An 18,823-nucleotide genomic window follows, 5' to 3' on the forward strand; every position below is an offset into this window, starting at 1 on the left:
GTCTAACAAATTAGGTCAAGTCATAGTGTACCACAATCCTAATGCTCGAGACTAATATGCAAAAGTCAACAAAAGTAAATTTGACTCAAAATAATTTCCAAAAATCTATACACGATTAATATATAGTTTAAATATCGTTGTTTTATATTTTTAAATATTTTTAAAAGATTTATTAGAGTAAATAATATAATTTATTTATTAATAAATAAAATTTTATATTAAATTTATATAATAAAATATACTTATATATATATTAAGTAATAAAATTTATAGGGTTCATTTAATATCATAAAGATAATATGATAGGTATTATTAAAGTAAGTTATTACACGTAGTAAAATATGTTTGTATCACATATTTATTTGATAAAATAATATCTATAATGATAGTAAGTAAAAGTTGTATTATTTTGTAATAACAATTATTATTATAAAAATATCAATATTTATAATTACTAAGATGACATTAGATAAAACGATAATTCTAATTATGATAACTTTAATATTTACGATAATTTTTAATATTATCTTTAAAATAATAATTCTATTTAAAATAATAATAATAATAATGATATTTTATAGTAACAATGAAATTTCTATTAAAATGATAATTTTTGTTAAAATGATAGTTTTAATACTAACGATACTTTTAATAATAATAGTAATGATAAAAATAATAAGAACGATAATTTTATCTAAATCAATATCTTATAACATTTTAATTTCATCATGATACTCTTACCCATTATTTTCTAATCGTTTCGTTTAATAGCTTTTAATCGTCTTTTATATCGTGTTCATAATAATGATAATAATAGTAATTAAAATAATTAGGTGTTACAAATATTTGTTTTAATTACACTAATATTAATAATGATAGTTACTATAACATTATTAACGATAATACTAATATTTATCTTAATGATAATATAGTAATAATAATAATAACAATAACAATAACCATTTTTAAATAATGATATATATATTAATAATGATAATAATAATAATAATAATAATAATAATAATAATAATAATAATAATAATAATAATAATAATAATAATAATACCAATAATAATAATAATAATAATTGGATAATAATAATAATACTAATTATAACTTTAACGATAATAAAGATAGTAATAATAAAAAAATAACAATTTTTAATGATAAATCCCTTTTATTGATAAAGATAATAATAATGATAATAATAAGATAAAACTAGAACGACGATAAAAACGACGATAATAATAATCATTTTTAATAAAAATATCGAAAATTCAATTGATTATAACTTCTAATCCGTTCATCGAAACCATTCGATATCTAAAGTAAAAGTTCTTAATTTTTCGCTAGCTTTCCAAGGACATGCATATCTTATACCTTATCTCAACTGCAAGTGTAACTAATTCAACATTCAACCTAACCTGTCTAAGGGCAATATCAAAAGTACAAGCATGCATAATCCTAAATACTCGAGCACTAGTCAGGGATACACTATTAGTATGTAAAAGTTAAATTATGAGTACTCACGTATCAATATTGAGATTCAATATTGCAGGAAAGGTACGTAGACGCAACAGAAATGATAAACACTATATTGACCTCACGAGCATACCCATGAACCATACTCAATCACCTCCATAGCTATAACCCATAATTTCCTTAATCCTATCCCACTCGAAAAACAATTTCAAAATCACTCGGACAGTACTCCGTCGTAATATTTTATGTATACTAATAATATCTTGAAATAATACGGAGTAAATATATATATGTAAATCGATTGAGAGAGTTTAGAGAAAAATATTTTCAAGTTTCTATGAAATAATGAAACCTATTGAATTCTATTTATAATAGATTTTTGAATTATTAAAGTGAATTATTAAAGTATGAATTATTAAAGTGAATTATTAAAGTATGAATTATTAAAGTGAATTATTAAAGTATGAATTATTAAAGTGAATTATTAAAGTATGAATTATTAAAGTGAATTATTAAAGTATGAATTATTAAAATGAATTATTAAAGTTAAAGTAAAGTAAAAATAAAGTAAAGGTAAAGTTTAAGTATAGTAAAAATATAAAACTATGTACGTATAATACGCGTATAAATATATATAATATTAATTTAAATCGTTATATATATAAAATAAAATATAAATATCGTTATCTTTATCATACTAGTTAAGTAATGAGTTGTCAAAAGTGGTTCTAGATATTTATAAAAGTTATATACGTTTTAATAATAAAGTTCTTTTTAAACTGAAAACGTTTTTGTACGTTTGAAACTAAATAGATCAATCGAGTCTTTATGAGATTCAATCTTCCACTATCCTTTGTCTAGTTCTCAATGATTGACAATTTGTTCTTATTTATAAATCACTTTACCATTTTCCGAATATTGTTAAAATGGAAAGATTTCTCAAATCAACGTGGGCCTTTCAACAGAGACTTGTAATCATAATTCAATATATCTGATAATTCAATCATTTGATCTTATCTTCTAATTCCATTGATAAACATTTTGAAACAGATACAATCATATAAAGTATTTTATCTAATATTTTGTTTACGTTTCAAGTTATAATATATATACACATATACATATATAATCATATTCGTTTAATGGTTCGTGAATCGTTGGAACTTGGTCGAGGTTGAATGAATGTATGAACATAGTTTAAAATTCTTGAAATTTAACTTAACAAATATTGCTTATCGTGTCGGAAACATAAAAAGATTAAAGTTTAAATTTGGTTGGAAATTTTCGGGTTGTCACAACATGGGCGGCGGGGTCACATTTGGTTGAGCTAATAGTGGCGGTAGAACGTTGTTCTTGTAGGGATCATCGACCGTCCTGCAATATTAGATGACTCATTACAAGTAAAGTTGGTTTTATGGTAACGAAGACAAGGTCAAAGCGTTCGAATGGGCAATTAATGCAAAGCTTGGGTTCTCACATCAATTTTATGTTTGGAATGATATCCCGTGAATCTGTAATGGAGACAAGGTCGTGCTCTTTTGTTTGCATCTTGTTTATACGTTAAGTTTTAACGAGGTCAAGATGGTTATCTAGAAATTAAAACATGTTTCGGGTGTCAAGCTCGTGTTGGATAGTTTCAGTTTCCCAAATCAAACACAAAGGCTAAGTGGGTTAATCGTCAAATGTATGTTATGCTCTTCAAGCTCAAGCATGGAATTTTTTAGCTTGGGTTCTGATCAATAAGTTTTAGTTGTTATACAATTGGTTTGGGGGTTGTAACAAGGTTGTAACGGGTCTTAATTTGGGGTACTATTTAAGTTGTTTGGTCAATGGGAGGTTTTTTAATCCCTCCAGTTTGTTTTTTTTTTTTTAACAGCGATTGGGATCACTGTTGAGTCCCCAAAATAATTAAGGATTTAATTATGACAAAACGGAATTTATTTGCACTAAGATGTAATGTGCAGCCATCACAAGTTTGTTTTTGTATAGACAGCAAATATTGCTATGTCGAGTGTCTAGTATGCTGCCTAGTCTACCAGCAGAAGGTAGACAGTATTCTTCGAATCAGCACAGGATTTGTACTTAGCAATTCAAGAATATCAAGTGACTCAGCATAGAAGAACCAGCATAGCTGGATAGTAGCATACAACACAAGACAGCTATGCTCCATTACAAGCATAGTAGTTTCCTGAGTGGTCTACATCAATTGTACTATTCATCAGAAGTCGAAGACAAAGTTGAACAGAAAAGGACACGGGTCGACGGCTGACAAGTGACCTTACAAGACCACGTGGGAATGCAGAAATTTAACGCATGTGCAGACATGTGTTATACTTTGTCAACGACTAGGGAACACAACATTCTATTTGTTTAAACAAATAGTGGTGTCAAACTGAATTAGGGTGTTCCTGCCAATAGCTACCAAAGAGAAAAGAAGAGAGCACGCTCTCTGACACAATTGTCCCCACAAGTACAGACATCCTATGTACCAGTGGACAATAGAATAATTACACGATTAATAGGACCACTATAAATTGGTGTATCCACTATTGTAACAACTAGTGGTGTGGGTTTATTTATTTAGAGTTCAAATGTGTAATAGCTTAGAATATCCTCAATAGCTATACTTAGGTAAATCTGTATCAACCAACTATAATTCCGCCAAGGATAGTTGTAATTCTTTGTGATTTAATCAATAAAGAATAAACCGTTGAAAATTACCTTTGACTCTATTTAATTTACTTGCGTGAATACTAAACTGTCTAAGATGTTTAAGTTAATTAAAAAGAATTGTATTCCCCCCCTACAATACTCCTGTTGTTTATCAAGGGACCAACAACTGATATCAGAGATTCAGTCTTGATAATTTAATATCTTGGATCTGAATTCTCTCATGGCTGCATATTCAAATACAGCTTACCTTGAAAATGGCTCATCCAATATACCAACCAAATTCAATGAAGATGAATATGAAACTTGGAAGGCAAGGTTCATGCTTCACCTTGAGTCTATTGACCTACTCATGCCTGGTATTGCCACAGATGGTCCATTTATCTCAACTGAGACTATTGATAGTGTTCCAGCTACTGCTGACACTCCTGCCATTCCTGGCCGAGAGGTTGTTCTCACTCCAGCAAAATGGGATGCTGAGGACAAACGTCGTGTTGGACTTGACCCTAAGATCAGAACAATGTTAGCTATAACATTACCTAACCACTTGTTCAAACTGATTAAAGGAAAGCTTAATGCTAAGCTTATGTTAGATTATCTAGATGTTACTTATGAGGGCATGGATGAGGTTAGGCTGAACAAGATTATTGCTTTGAAAAGAGAGTATGAGATGTTCTTTGCCTATAAGAGTGAGACCCTTAAGCAAACCTTCATTAGGGTTAACTCCTTAGTTGCTGACCTGCTTACTTTGAAAATCACATATACTGATTTTGAACAAGTAAACAAATTCATTGACTCATTGGCTGCTAAATGGAAACCTGTTACTGACCCTCTGAGAACCACCCAGACTTTAAAGAACTTTAACATGTCTTCTCTCTATGGTACACTTTGGAACCATGAGAAGGCAGAAGCTAAACTTGAACTTAACTTGAAAGATAGATGATACTGCTCTTATTGCTTTTGCTAAAAAGAAAGCTCAAAACGCTTTACTGGTTCAAAAGTTGATGGCAGAAGAAGAGTCAGCTGAAGATGAGGTGGATAGTGGTACTGAGTCTGAAGAAAGTAGTGATGATGAAGATGATATGGAAGGGTTTGCTGAAAGTATGGCTTTGCTGGCTAGGCAGTTTAAAAGGTTCAATCGTAATAGAACCAGCAAGTCATACAAAGGAAGTAAGAAACTGAGTGCTAGGTATAGTAGCAAATCAGTCAAATGTCCTAAATCTGAGTGTTACAATTGTGGGAAGGTTGAACATTTTACTGCTGAATGCATGTCCAGGAAACCTTCAACATCACATGCTAACTCCTTCTTAAAAGCTAATAAGTATAAAAACAAGTACAAAGCTATGAAGGCTCAGATGAAAGAAAGTGCAAAGGCTGATAAAAAGGGAAAGAAGCCAGAAAAGGTTCTAGTTGCTGAGCATCATGACTGGAATAAAACCAGCTCTTCTTCATCTTCTGACAGTGATACTGATGATGATGGTGCTGGTTATGCTTTTGGTAAAAATCTGGGCCAAGGAGGTCGAGGAGTCTGATGAGGATGATAATGGTAGTATATTTATGGCTGATATGAGGGAAGCTGACTTGAAAAAGGATTCACCTTAATGGAAATCTGAAATGTTGTATAAGGTTGATAATTTTCGAACTTATACTGATGATGAAAAAGCTGAAATGTTTGACTACCTAAGAGTTGATTTGTGTAGAGACAGCAAACGTGAAGAAGTTTTGAAAACTGATAACAAATCTTTAAATGAAAAACTTAAAGGCAAAAATGATGAAATTAAAATCTTGAAAGATGAAATTTCAAAACTTGAAAAACAAAATTTTGCTTTAAAGTCTCTTCACGTTGAGGCAGCAGATGTCAAGAACCAGCTAAACGATCTAAAAAAGGTTGTTGCTTCATGGTGTACATCTGCTCAACGCACAGCTAAGTGTGTGAATGAGCAGGTGTCTGCCCAAGTTGAAGCCTTCTTTGTTGGTGACTATGCTGCTGCTGCTCTTGCAGAAGTTGCTTTTATGGACCCTACTCTTGAAACTGATCCTGAAGCTGTCTTTGCAAATACTTTTTCCAAGATAGTTAAGGGTAAAAAGGTCTTAACAAATAAGTTTGTCATATCTACAGAGACCCCACTACCGTCCATGAAAAAGATTTTGGAGAGTGAAGTTAAAGCTAAAGAAATCAATGCTTCAATTGATGAAACTACTGATCCCTCAAACATTTACTATATGACTCCCAAAGAAAGACGAATCAAGAAGGAAATAACTGAGAATGACAAGAGAAATCCAAAATCAGTTAAGCCTTCTAGCTGCCTGAATGCTGAGCCTACTGCTACTATTCCTGCTGGTCAACCAGTAACTACAGACAAACCAGTAAATTCTGATACTGGTAAGTCTGAAGTGATCTCAGCTGGTAAACTAGTAGCAACAGACAAACCGGTAACTTCCCACACTGGTAAGTCAAAATCCAAAGGCAAAGCAGCAAACCACACGAATGGTACTGGTTCCAAGCCAAATGCTACCCATAAGGGAAAAGCTAATACAGTAGAGTCAAATACTGAGACATCTATCGTTGAGATACTGACTGTGAAGCTCAACCAGCTGCTACTGCTGTTACTCAAAGCCATCAGCAGACCCAGTCACCCAGTACATCTACTGCAAACCAGCTACCGAGACCAAAAGTGAGAAAATGCTACAAATGTAGCAGCAAAACTCACTTGTCCCATCAGTGTACCTGATGTGTGCGAGGTGTAGTACGAAATAGTTATATATTTACTACGAAATACTATTAAATACGATACAATTTTATACAAGTTATTTATTTATTTATAGAGTGGATATACCTAAACCTTGCTACAACACTTATAGGCAGTGTACCTAATCGTACAGTAGTGTAGTTTTTAGTAAGTCCGGTTCGTCCACATGGAACTAGCCAAGTTTAACGCTATATTTTTTTTAAAACTATATTTGTATATATATATATATATATATATATATATATATATATATATATATATATAAGTAGTATTATTATTTTTATTACAAAAGGGGGTTTTTACCGTTTAATGATCGGTTTGTCGATTTTATGTCTTAAGTCACAGTTAAAACCTAATGTAAAATATTAAAAATAAATATAACTTAATTTAGAGTGTAAAGTAAATGACAATAATTAAAGTGCGAAAAATTAAAGTGCGATAAATAAAATGACGATAAATAAAATTGCGATAATTAAAAAGTACGATAATTAAAAGTGCAATAAATAAAATGACAGTAAATAAAAGTGCGATGAAATATGAAATAAAGGAATTATGCTTATTTAAACTTCCGTAATCATGATGTTTGACGTGTTGATTTTAATTTATTACCATGGGTTAATTGTCCTTTGTCCTGGATTATTCGATATGTCCATACGGTTTTGTCCATAATAGTCCATCAGTCATAAATATAAAGTGCGAGAGTCTTCGTCAAATTATCCTTATACCCGAAGTCAAATATTCCAACTAATTGGGGATTCGAATTGTAACAAGGTCTTAATACTTTGTTTAATGAATACACCTGGTTATCGACTGCGTGTAATCCAAGGTTTTACTACTTTGTTAACAATTACACCAATTACCCTTGAATGTAATCCACCACTGTTTTAATGAGTCCATTAACTATTAATCCATTCCCGTGTCCGGTAAAATGAACGATAATTCGTATTTATAGATATCCCGCCCACCGTACCCGATTAAGCATATGTGGTTATATATAAATACGTCAAATTATAAGTCTATATATTAAATTAACGAGGTATCATTTAGTTAATATAAAGCCCATTAATAGCCCATAGTCTAATTTCCACAAGTGTCGTTCTTTTATCCAAACCCCAATTATGGTCCAAAGCCCAATTACCCCGTCTTTAATATTTAGCCCAACATCACGATTACTTCAATTTAAATAAGCATAATAATAACTTGGCTACGAGACATTAATTTAAAAAGGTTGAACATAACTTACAATGATTAATAATAGCGTAGCGTTACACGGACAGAATTTCGACTTACACACTTACAATATTCGCTAACATAACCTTATTATTATTAATCTTTAATTAAAATTAAAATTATAAATTATATATATATATATATATATATATATATATATATATATATATATATATATATATATATATGAGAGTGTGGATAGAAAAAGATGTAATATATTCGGCCAAAACACGCGAAATTTATAGATGTGGCCAGACTTTTGGGGCCATGCGATCGCATGGGTTTTGTTCTTCCAGGCCATGCGATCGCATGGCCAGCTGGATCCAGCCCAAATGCTTTTGTTTTCTTGTTTGCCGACGGTTTTAATATATAATATAATATATATATAATTTTAAGAATTAATTATATATTATATTATATTCATGTGCATAGTTGACTTGTAATTTTTAGTCCGTTGCGTCGCGCGTTGAGAGTTAGCTCTGGTCCCGGTTCCGGATTTTCGAACGTCCTTTCGTACTATTTAATATCTTGTACTTTGCGTTTTGCGGCTCGTACTCTTGTAACTTTTAGACGTTTCTTATTAATAAATTGAACCTCTTGGATTGTACTTTGTACTTTTTAGTTTTTTGGTCGTTTGCGTCTTCAAATCGTCGAATCTGTCTTTTGTCTTCACCTTTTATTATTTAAACGAATATCACTTGTAAATAGAACAATTGCAACTAAAAGCTTGTCTTTCTTGAGGGATAATGCTATGAAATATATGTTTGTTTTTAGCATGATCAAATATTCCCACACTTGAGCGTTGCTTGTCCTCAAGCAATATAGTCTTGAAATAAAAATACTATAATCACTTCTTTATTCTTCACACTTTGTACATCAGTGATTTCGATTTGGCGGTATGAACAATGATAGTAACGTTGTGGTTTACAGTCCTACATGACTTATAAAAATTTAGATCCTTTAAGGAAATTGGATATTTATGAAAACATTTGATCTTTTGAAAATTCAATCTAGCTTTTACCCTAGATAAGTTTTCCGGAATAACCATTCACCGGTGTTTGCAAAATGTTTTTGTGGGTTGTGTGGGTTTCATATTTTAAAATTTTAGCTCAAAACTTTCGGTTTTGTGTCACCCACTTGCTAACCTTGTATTAGGAAAGCACACATCCAGTATACTTGCTCCGTATATTACCTTTCGGTAAACTACCGCCCGGTTGTAAAGGAAAGCGTTGAACAAGCAACTGTTAAGGCAATGTCCCGTGACTTGCTTTTGATTATGGTTTATAACGTGTCGGATGCAATTACTATCCTTTGTAGGAGCAATAGTAAAGATCACCCTATAATTTTTCGGTCTGGCACAAGGTCCTGTCTTCGACCATGCTATGCAACCACCGTTCTTACGGTTGACACCCGATTTAGTTCAGGTGACCTAATGAATTCCAGGTGAATTCCTAGGATTTTACGTTCAATGGTAATGAACGCATTGAAAATAGGTTTTCAAAAAATAAATCGGTTTTAATTTGATCAAAATATTTTCTCGTTCAAGCTCGAGTTTAGATATCATCGAATTCCACGAGTTTGTAATTCTCAATCTTTAAAGTCAATCTCAAGGATTGAGTAATATCAGTCTTAAAAGCTGATTTTTAATCTTTAAGGAGATTATCCTTTCTGGGGCTCTGATTCATTAGTCTTATCAAGCTAATTTGCACGGCGCCCTCCCCATTTTATGAGACAGATCCTCCCATGGTTAGGATAAGTCTGACCACTTGCTGACCCTGTTTGATGCTGAGGTCCGTGGATTTCCTGCTGATTTTAGAGATGACTTTTCTAGATTTTTCGTCAACCTACAGCTGGTCTGGACGATAACTTCCTGAAGCGCGTGTCTTTTTCGGAAGACTTTACTTCCTTTTAATGATGAAATTGATTCATCGTGCAGATCCATCTTTCTTTCAAATATATTACAATAAATCGGGTAAAACTGATTAGTTTAGTCCAAAGCAAAATTACCTGCAATAATCTTGTACAAATATGTGATATATGTTTTGAAGAACTTGGTAAATTCTTCCCACACTTAGCTTTTATTTATATTTTTCTTTGCCTTTTTATTCTCCTCTATTCCATTTTAAATGAATTATAGCATTTTAGGTTGTTTCTTCATTTATGTTCTCTCCGAGGTAACAATAATTTCGGTATTAACACCTAGTTTTATCGTTCATAAATATGTATAAACATGATTTTGAATTCATTTTATTGAAAAATTTTCAAATTTTCACAAAATTTGGCAAATAAACTAAGTGTAAACCCGAGAGAATTTATAACCCTTTCCCACACTTGAGATCATGCAATGCTCTCATTTGCATGAAATCAGACTATACATATAAATTCATGAGGGTGATTAGTGTAGAAAAGTGATTAAAAATACCGAGTTTGCAAACATATTATTTTATATCATATTTGATATTTTGCGTCTTGTCGTAAAAATTAGTAGTTTTTGCTGAACTTAATGTCAGTCTTTGAAAGTGCGCTGGTTTACCCTGTTTTGTACATAAGATAAACTACAAACATACATAATATTTTTATTATATTTTTTTTATAAAACCTTTATTTATTAAAACAATTTAAATGAATAATTGTTTTTTTTTTAAATTTTGTTTCCTTTTACTTTAGGTAGTTTCGGTACGTTTACCTAGTCCGTCCCTCGACAAAATTTAAAATTTGTCGTTTTTAAAGCGATTGTTTTAAAAGCAAAGATTTTTGGGTTTTTTTTAATTTTTTTGGTATACTTTAGATTAATAAAATTAAAAATAATGATAACAAAATTTTTCGCCCCGCCCTCGGGTAAAGCAATTTCGGTTCCATGACCTAGTCTTCAACTTACGATGAATTTTAAAAATCATTTTTTTTAAACTTAATGAAATAAAGTAAATTTTGTTTTTAAAATCACACAAAACTTAAATTAAAAAAAATGCATATTAATTTCATACAAAACCTACAAAACAAAAATTCAGAATGGGAGGAGAAAACTAGTTCTTTAGTGTCTGCTAGTGGAAAAGACCAATCGGATTCTATTCTCGGAACTATATGAGAACTGAACAACTAACTCTAGACAGCGTTTTCCTTTTAGAACATTTGAATCTCCCCACACTTAGGTAGCTGTGGTGTCAAAATTGTGGTTAACTTCATTGTCAATTTCTTTTGGACCATAATCAACTTGCATATCTGTGACTTTTGCTTTAAGCCATTGGTCTAATTCCTGTGTAATATCCACAAATTCAACTAGTTTCGCCTTTTCTTTAGGCGATAGATTGGATACTAACCGGTTACATAACTTAAAGTTCTGCTTGGTTCTAGCATCGCGAATTCATTTAATAAGTTTCTTCATTGAACTATTAATAACGGTGTCATTTAATTTCGTATCAACAACGGGGTTCTTTGTTATCAAGTCATCATTAGGTGTTACTTTATTTTCCCCACACTTGGGCATTTTATTATTGTTAAGCACTACCGTTGGAGTTGATAAAACAACATGGTTCTTACCAATCATTTTTGTTGGTTCAATGGTTTTGGTTGGTGGAGATTTAGACTTTCGACTCACAAAGATGATCGATTTTTCATCATTACTAAGTGTCATTCTACCCTCTCTTACATCAAATAACGCCCTGGTGGATGCTAAGAATGGACGACCTAAAATTAGAGGAATGTTTGAGTCCTCTTCTATGTCAATGACAATAAATTCGACTAGAAAGGTTTAATTACCTACTTGAATGGGTAGGTTGTCAGCAATTCCAACTGGGTGCTTAATGGTTTGATCAAAGAGTCGAACACTCATCTCTGTTGGACTTAACTCACCTACTCCTAATCTCTTATATAATAAAAGAGGCATAACACTCACACTCGCACCTAAATCTGCTAGTGCATCATACATGACACAATCACTAAGTATACAAGGAACAATAAATTCACCCGGATCACCCAACCTGGGTGGAGGTTTCGGTGGAACTGTCTTCACCGGGTTTATTTTTACGGTTTTTGTTTCTTGTACTTTCTTATTCTTCTTCTTCTTTCCAGAGGTATCACAAACTTTATTACCTATTACTTGCTCATACTCAACTCCTTTTCTTGGAAATGGGATGGGTGGTCTGTATGATGCCACCACTGGCTTTACATACTCGGGTGGTGGTGGTGTTATTGTAACTTCTTCATTGTTACTCACATCAAAAATCTTTCCATCTTCTGATGATGGTTTTTCAGAATTTGTTGACACCATATTAACATTTTCATTCCGAGGATTTACTTCAGTATCACTCGGTAGCTTTCCTTGTTCCTTCTTACTCATCATGCTAGCAAGAGTACCTACGTGTTTTTCTAGATTCGAAATGGAAGCTTGTTGAGTTCTTAATGACTGATCAAACCTATCATTTGTTTGGGTTTGAGATGTAATAAATTGTGTTTGAGATTCCATTAGCCTTACCATCATTTCTTCCAGATTTAGCTTTTTCTCTTCGATTTGTTGTGGTGGTTTATACAAGCTAGGTTTTTGTTGATTGAAAGTGTTGTTTTGAGTTGGTTGGTTATTCGGACCTTGTTGGTTGTACGAGTTATTGTTGGGTCCATTTGGATTGTAAAGAATATTTTGATTTCGATTGAAGTTTGGCCTTGGCGGTTGATATTTATTCTTATAATTATTTCCCGGCCTTTGGTTCATATAGGAAACATTCTCACGTTGTTCCATCGTTTGCTCGATGTGACAATCTTTCGTTAAGTGTGGTCCACCGCATTGCTCACAACTGATTCGTATTGCGTGAATATCTTTAGTCATCTTTTCCATTCGTCTCTCGAAAGCATCTATTTTTGCGGAAACAGAATCAAAGTCATGGCTAGAATCGGCTCTAGCCACCTTAGATGAATGAAAGATATCTTTTTCCTGATGCCACTCATGCGAGTGGGAGGCTGTGTTATCAATGATTTTGTAAGCTTCAGTTGCGGTTTTCTTCATAATGGAACCACCAGCTGCTATGTCGATGTCTTTTCGTGTAGCAATGTCGATACCTTGGTAGAATATTTGTACTATTTGATAAGTGTCTAAACCATGCTGAGGACATCCTCTCAACAACTTTCCAAATCTTGTCCACGCCTCATATAGAGTTTCATTTGGCTTCTGCGTGAATGTAACAATTTCTCCTTGAAGTCTCACAGCTTTAGATGCCGGAAAGAATTGTTTAAGAAAATTTTCAACTAACACATCCCATGTATCAATCGCCCCTTCAGGTAACGATTCTAACCAATCTTTGGCTTCTCCCTTTAAAGTCCAGGGAAATAACATGAGATAGATCTGTTCATCCTCAACTTCTCTGATCTTGAATAGAGTACAAATCCTATTAAAGGTTTGAAGATGTTCGTTTGGATCTTCTTTTGGCGTACCACTATATTGGCATTGATTAGTTACCTTGTGTAGGATTTGTCCTTTAATTTCATAATCTGGCGCATTAATGTCTGGCTTAATAATGGCGTGTCCTTGGCCCGTGCGTGTGGCTCTCATTAGGTCTTCCATACTTAGAGGTTCTGTTACTTCCATAATTGAATTTGTTGAATACGAATCACTAGAGAATTCTGATTTAATGGTTTGTGGTTCAGGAGGAATGATTAGTGGTTCAGGATCTTGGAATTGTCCTTGAATATCCTCCGGGTTCTCAGTAGTGAAGTCGGGTTCAAAAAATGGATTATCGAAAATTTGAATTGGAGTACTTGGTTGACTAGATGACGATTCTAAAGAAAAATCAACGACGACAATATTGGCTTGATGTCTTGATCGAGTTACAGGTAGTGAACGTATGAAAGGTGGTGAACATTTTGCTCGGTGCATTCACTGAATATCCTATTAGTTATAAAAGATAAAAATTATATAAGTTATCAAATTAATAGACTTTTTTGATTTTGCCCACGTTTCGAATAGCCAATAGATGCAGCAGGTAGCCAGGACCCTTTAAATCGGAAGCCCACAACTCGCCACTAACAAATTCAACTATTACTACGAACCAGAAAATTTTGGATGTCTATCAATTTAACCGCTTAAAATAATTTTTCGTCGAAGTTTAAAGAAATTTTAGAGAAGAAATAGAAAATTCTATGTCCTAAAAACTAGAGCGTCGAAAAATAAGAAAGAAAAAGAGCGCGTCGAAAAACGTCGAAAAATAAAAGGTCGAAAATTAATAATGAGAAAGTAAAGCGTCGAAACTTAAAAGCCTAAATACTAAATATTAAAAATTGCGTCTAAAGGTATTAAAGCTTAAAGGAATTCTATATCCAAAACGGCAATAACTTAAAAAGTACTAAAATCTTAAAATGGCGTCGCAAAATTCTAAAGCACCTAAATCTTAGTCTAAAGAAAAAGCACTTAAGTGATTTTATGGCAAAGCCTAAAAATTTAGAAATATAAAATACTACGGCAAAAACTAAATTACGAATGAAAAATATACAATTACGCTTTAACTAATAAAAAAAATACAAAATATAAAATAAGTTTAAAGTTATAAAAATACAATTTTATAAAAATATTATTTTTATATTATTTATTTTATAAAAGTATTAATTTATTATATTAATAAAACTAATTATAACTTAAAATACAAATTAATTAAAAACTAAAACTAAATAATATAATAATTAACCCTAATTAGGGTTTAATAATAATAATAATTAATAATAATAACCTACTGCGTAATTATGATGAGGATTCAGACCTGTCCAGTCAACCCATGCGACTGCATGGGTTTGCTGCCTTGTTCTCATGCGATCGCATGGCTTCGAATACATGCTAAAAGTTTGGGCCGCTACAGTGTAGCTCGTTTACTTTTACTCTATTTTTTTTTTCTGTTTTATATTTTATAAAAAAATATTTATATAAATAAAAACTTATATTTTAAAAACTACCTATTAGTTTTTGTAACTAAAAGAAAATACAAACTATTTGATTTTAAAAAAAAAAAACGTAAAAATATATAGTAATGTGATGACCCGGAAATTTCTGACCAAATTTAAACTTTATCTTTAAATGATTTAATGTTTTCGACACGATAAGCAAAGTCTGTAATGTTGAGTCTCAAAGTTTTGAAACTATATTCATGTAATCAATTATTCTTTGACTGTTCTCGAAGATTCACGAACAATATATATAACTTAATGTGCATATATATATATATATATATATATATATATATATATATATATATATATATATATATATATATATATATATATATATATATATATATATATATATGATTTCAAGTTATTTAGTAAACGATAGTAACATTCGATTATTGATTCGATTGATATTTAGATAAGTTAACTAAAACGTTTAAGATGAACCAGTAAAACACTAATTTGCTACGGTATTTTCGAATTGCTGCAGTACCCGAAAAGCTACAGTGTTTTCGAAAATCACTATTTGCTACAGTAAAAAAACTTTGCTACAGTAACTTTGCTACAGTAAAACACTATTTCAAAATGAAAATGTATATGTATATACTACGAGACGATGATTTATAGAAGTAAATGACCAAAACACTCGAAAGTTTAAGATACACTTTGAGTGATATAGTTTATTGATAATTTAAGACTATATTTTAACAAAGGTACGAGTCACGAAACGTAAAGATCCAGTTTTCTCAGCGTACGAATGGACATTCAAAAAAATGGAACCGGGACATAAGTCGCGTGATGACGTACGACTTATCAGAACAAAAATTACAAATCAACTATGCACGGGAATATAATATAATATATAATTAATTAATTTAAATTATATATATATTATTAATATTTAAATATGTCGACAAGCAACACGATAAAACGAATCTGAGTTGGAAAAAGAGGCCATGCGATCGCATGGCCATTGTGCCTCAGACCCATGCAATCGCATGGGAAGGCTGGGCAGGCAACATCTATAAATTCAGTCGATTTCTGTTTTTGCACACACACAACTCTCAATCTCTCTATCAATTACTCGCATAATAATAATAATAATAATAATAATAATAATAATAATAATAATAATAATAATTATTATTATTATTATTATTATTATTATTAAGATTAATATTATTATTATTATTATTATTATTGTTAATCTTATTATTATTATTAAAAATATTATACATAAAATACTACGACGAGGTCATGAGCGGGTCACTTTTGAAATGAGTTTTCGAGCGGGATAGAGCTAAGGAAACTATGGGTTATAGCTATGGAGGTTATGGGTAACGTTCATAGGTATTGTTCGCAAGTCAGACCTAGTGTTTATCATCTCTGTTGCGTCTACGTACTTTCCTACAATATTGAATCACAATATTGATACGTGAGCATTCATATCTTATCTTTTGTATATTAATTGTGTATCCATGTCTAGTGCTCGAGTATATATATTTATGCATGCTTGTATGCTAAATTTTGTCATTAAACAGCTTATGATGAATCACGAATTAAATACATATATTACTGGAAAAAGGTATATGATATACATGTTTTTGGAAAGCTGGCGAAAAATCAATAACTTTTCATTTAGAAATCGCGTAATTTCGATGAACGAATCAAAAGATATGGTCAACTGAATTATGATTGACGTTAATTGGAATTGCTTTTGAAGCTGCAATTAATATTTAAAACAACTTGTTTGTAAGATTGATAAATTGGATTTTTGAATATTACCAACCGAGTAAATGAATCCTTATATAAGGTACGTCTCGTTTTGTTGAACTATTGTCAAAATTGACCTTTTGAAACGACTTTGGATAACTTTTGTATGTCGATCTCGAGCATTGGGATTATGATACACTATGACCAGACCTAGCTTGTTAGACATTTATTGACCAACATATGTTCTCTAGGTTGAGATCTACGGTTATTTGGTATTTCGAGTTTCGGTCACATTTCGGTGAACGACTTTATGTGCTGTTAAGGTGAGTTTCATTTGCTCCCTTTTTAATTGCTTTTGCAATATATATTTTTGGGCTGAGAATACATGCAATTTATTTTAAACGCAATGGATACAAGTACATATTAAATTCTACACCGAGTTTGAACCGAAAATCCCTTAGCTTTGGTAACTAGTAACCGACAGTTATAAGAACTGGTGGGCGCGAGCAGTAGTATATGGATCATAGGGCCTGATATCCCCGTCCGAGCTAGAGCACTAGCCTTTTAACGGACGTATGCTATTTGAGAAGCGTACACGTTGGTTTGCGTGTATTATTAAGATGATTATACAAAGGGTATAAATTATATATACGTTAAGTTTAGTTACCAGGGTGCTCAATTTCGTAGAATATTTTGATAAATGTTTCTGGATGAAACAACTGAAAACTTGTGATTCACCTTTATATACAGATTATGCGAAACACTAAAACTATGAACTCACCAACCTTTGTGTTGACACTTGTTAGCATGCTTATTCTTAGGTTCTCTAGAAATCTTCCGCTGTTTGCTTATATGTTAGACAAGCTATGTGCATGGAGTCTTACATGGCATATTTATCAAGGAAACGTTGCATTCACCAAATCATCACCATGTATCTTATTTTGACTGCATTGTCAACGGAATTACTTTTGTAAACTATTATTTACGATGATTGTCTATATGTAGAAATCATCAGATGTCGAAAACCTTTGATTTAAATATTCATTTAAGGTATGCCTTTTCAAAAATATGCAATGTTTACAAAACGTATCATATAGAGGTCAAATACCTCACAATGAAATCGATGAATGACGTGTTCGTCCATATGGATTTGGAGCGATCGTCACAAGTAATATATATATATATACATTTATTTTTCTTTTTCTTGTTTTTATATTTTTGATATTTAAAACGTATTTTTACAAAAGTAAATTAATTTTTTTTATAGCGTTTCGCTTTCAGCTTTGTTTGTTCCCCGGCAGCGGCGCCAAAAATACTTGATGTGTGCGAGGTGTAGTACGAAATAGTTATATATTTACTACGAAATACTATTAAATACGATACAATTTTACACAAGTTATTTATTTATTTATAGAGTGGATATACCTAAACCTTGCTACAACACTTATATGCAGTGTACCTAATCGTATAGTAGTATAGTTATTAGTAAGTCCGGTTCGTCCACAGGGAACTAGCCAAGTTTAACGCTATATTTTTTTTTAAAACTATATTTGTATAGTATTATTATTATTATTATAAAAAGGGGGTTTTTACCGTTTAATGACCGGTTTGTCGATTTTATGTCTTAAGTCACAGTTAAAACCTAATGTAAAATATTAAAAATAAATATAACTTAATTTAGAGCGTAAAGTAAATGACAATAATTAAAGTACGATAAATTAAAGTGCGATAAATAAAATGACGATAAATAAAATTGCGATAATTAAAAAGTACGATAATTAAAAGTGCAATAAATAAAATGGCAGTAAATAAAAGTGCGATGAAATATGAAATAAAGGAATTATGCTTATTTAAACTTCCGTAATCATGATGTTTGACATGTTGATTTTAATTTATTACCATGGGTTAATTGTCCTTTGTCCTGGATTATTCGATATGTCCATACGGTTTTGTCCATAATAGTCCATCAGTCATAAATATAAAGTGCTAGAGTCTTCGTCAAATTATCCTTATACCCGAAGTCAAATATTCCAACTAATTGGGGATTCGAATTGTAG

This window comes from Rutidosis leptorrhynchoides, chromosome 11, assembly GCF_046630445.1.
Source record: "Rutidosis leptorrhynchoides isolate AG116_Rl617_1_P2 chromosome 11, CSIRO_AGI_Rlap_v1, whole genome shotgun sequence".
NCBI classification, from domain to species: Eukaryota; Viridiplantae; Streptophyta; class Magnoliopsida; order Asterales; family Asteraceae; genus Rutidosis; species Rutidosis leptorrhynchoides.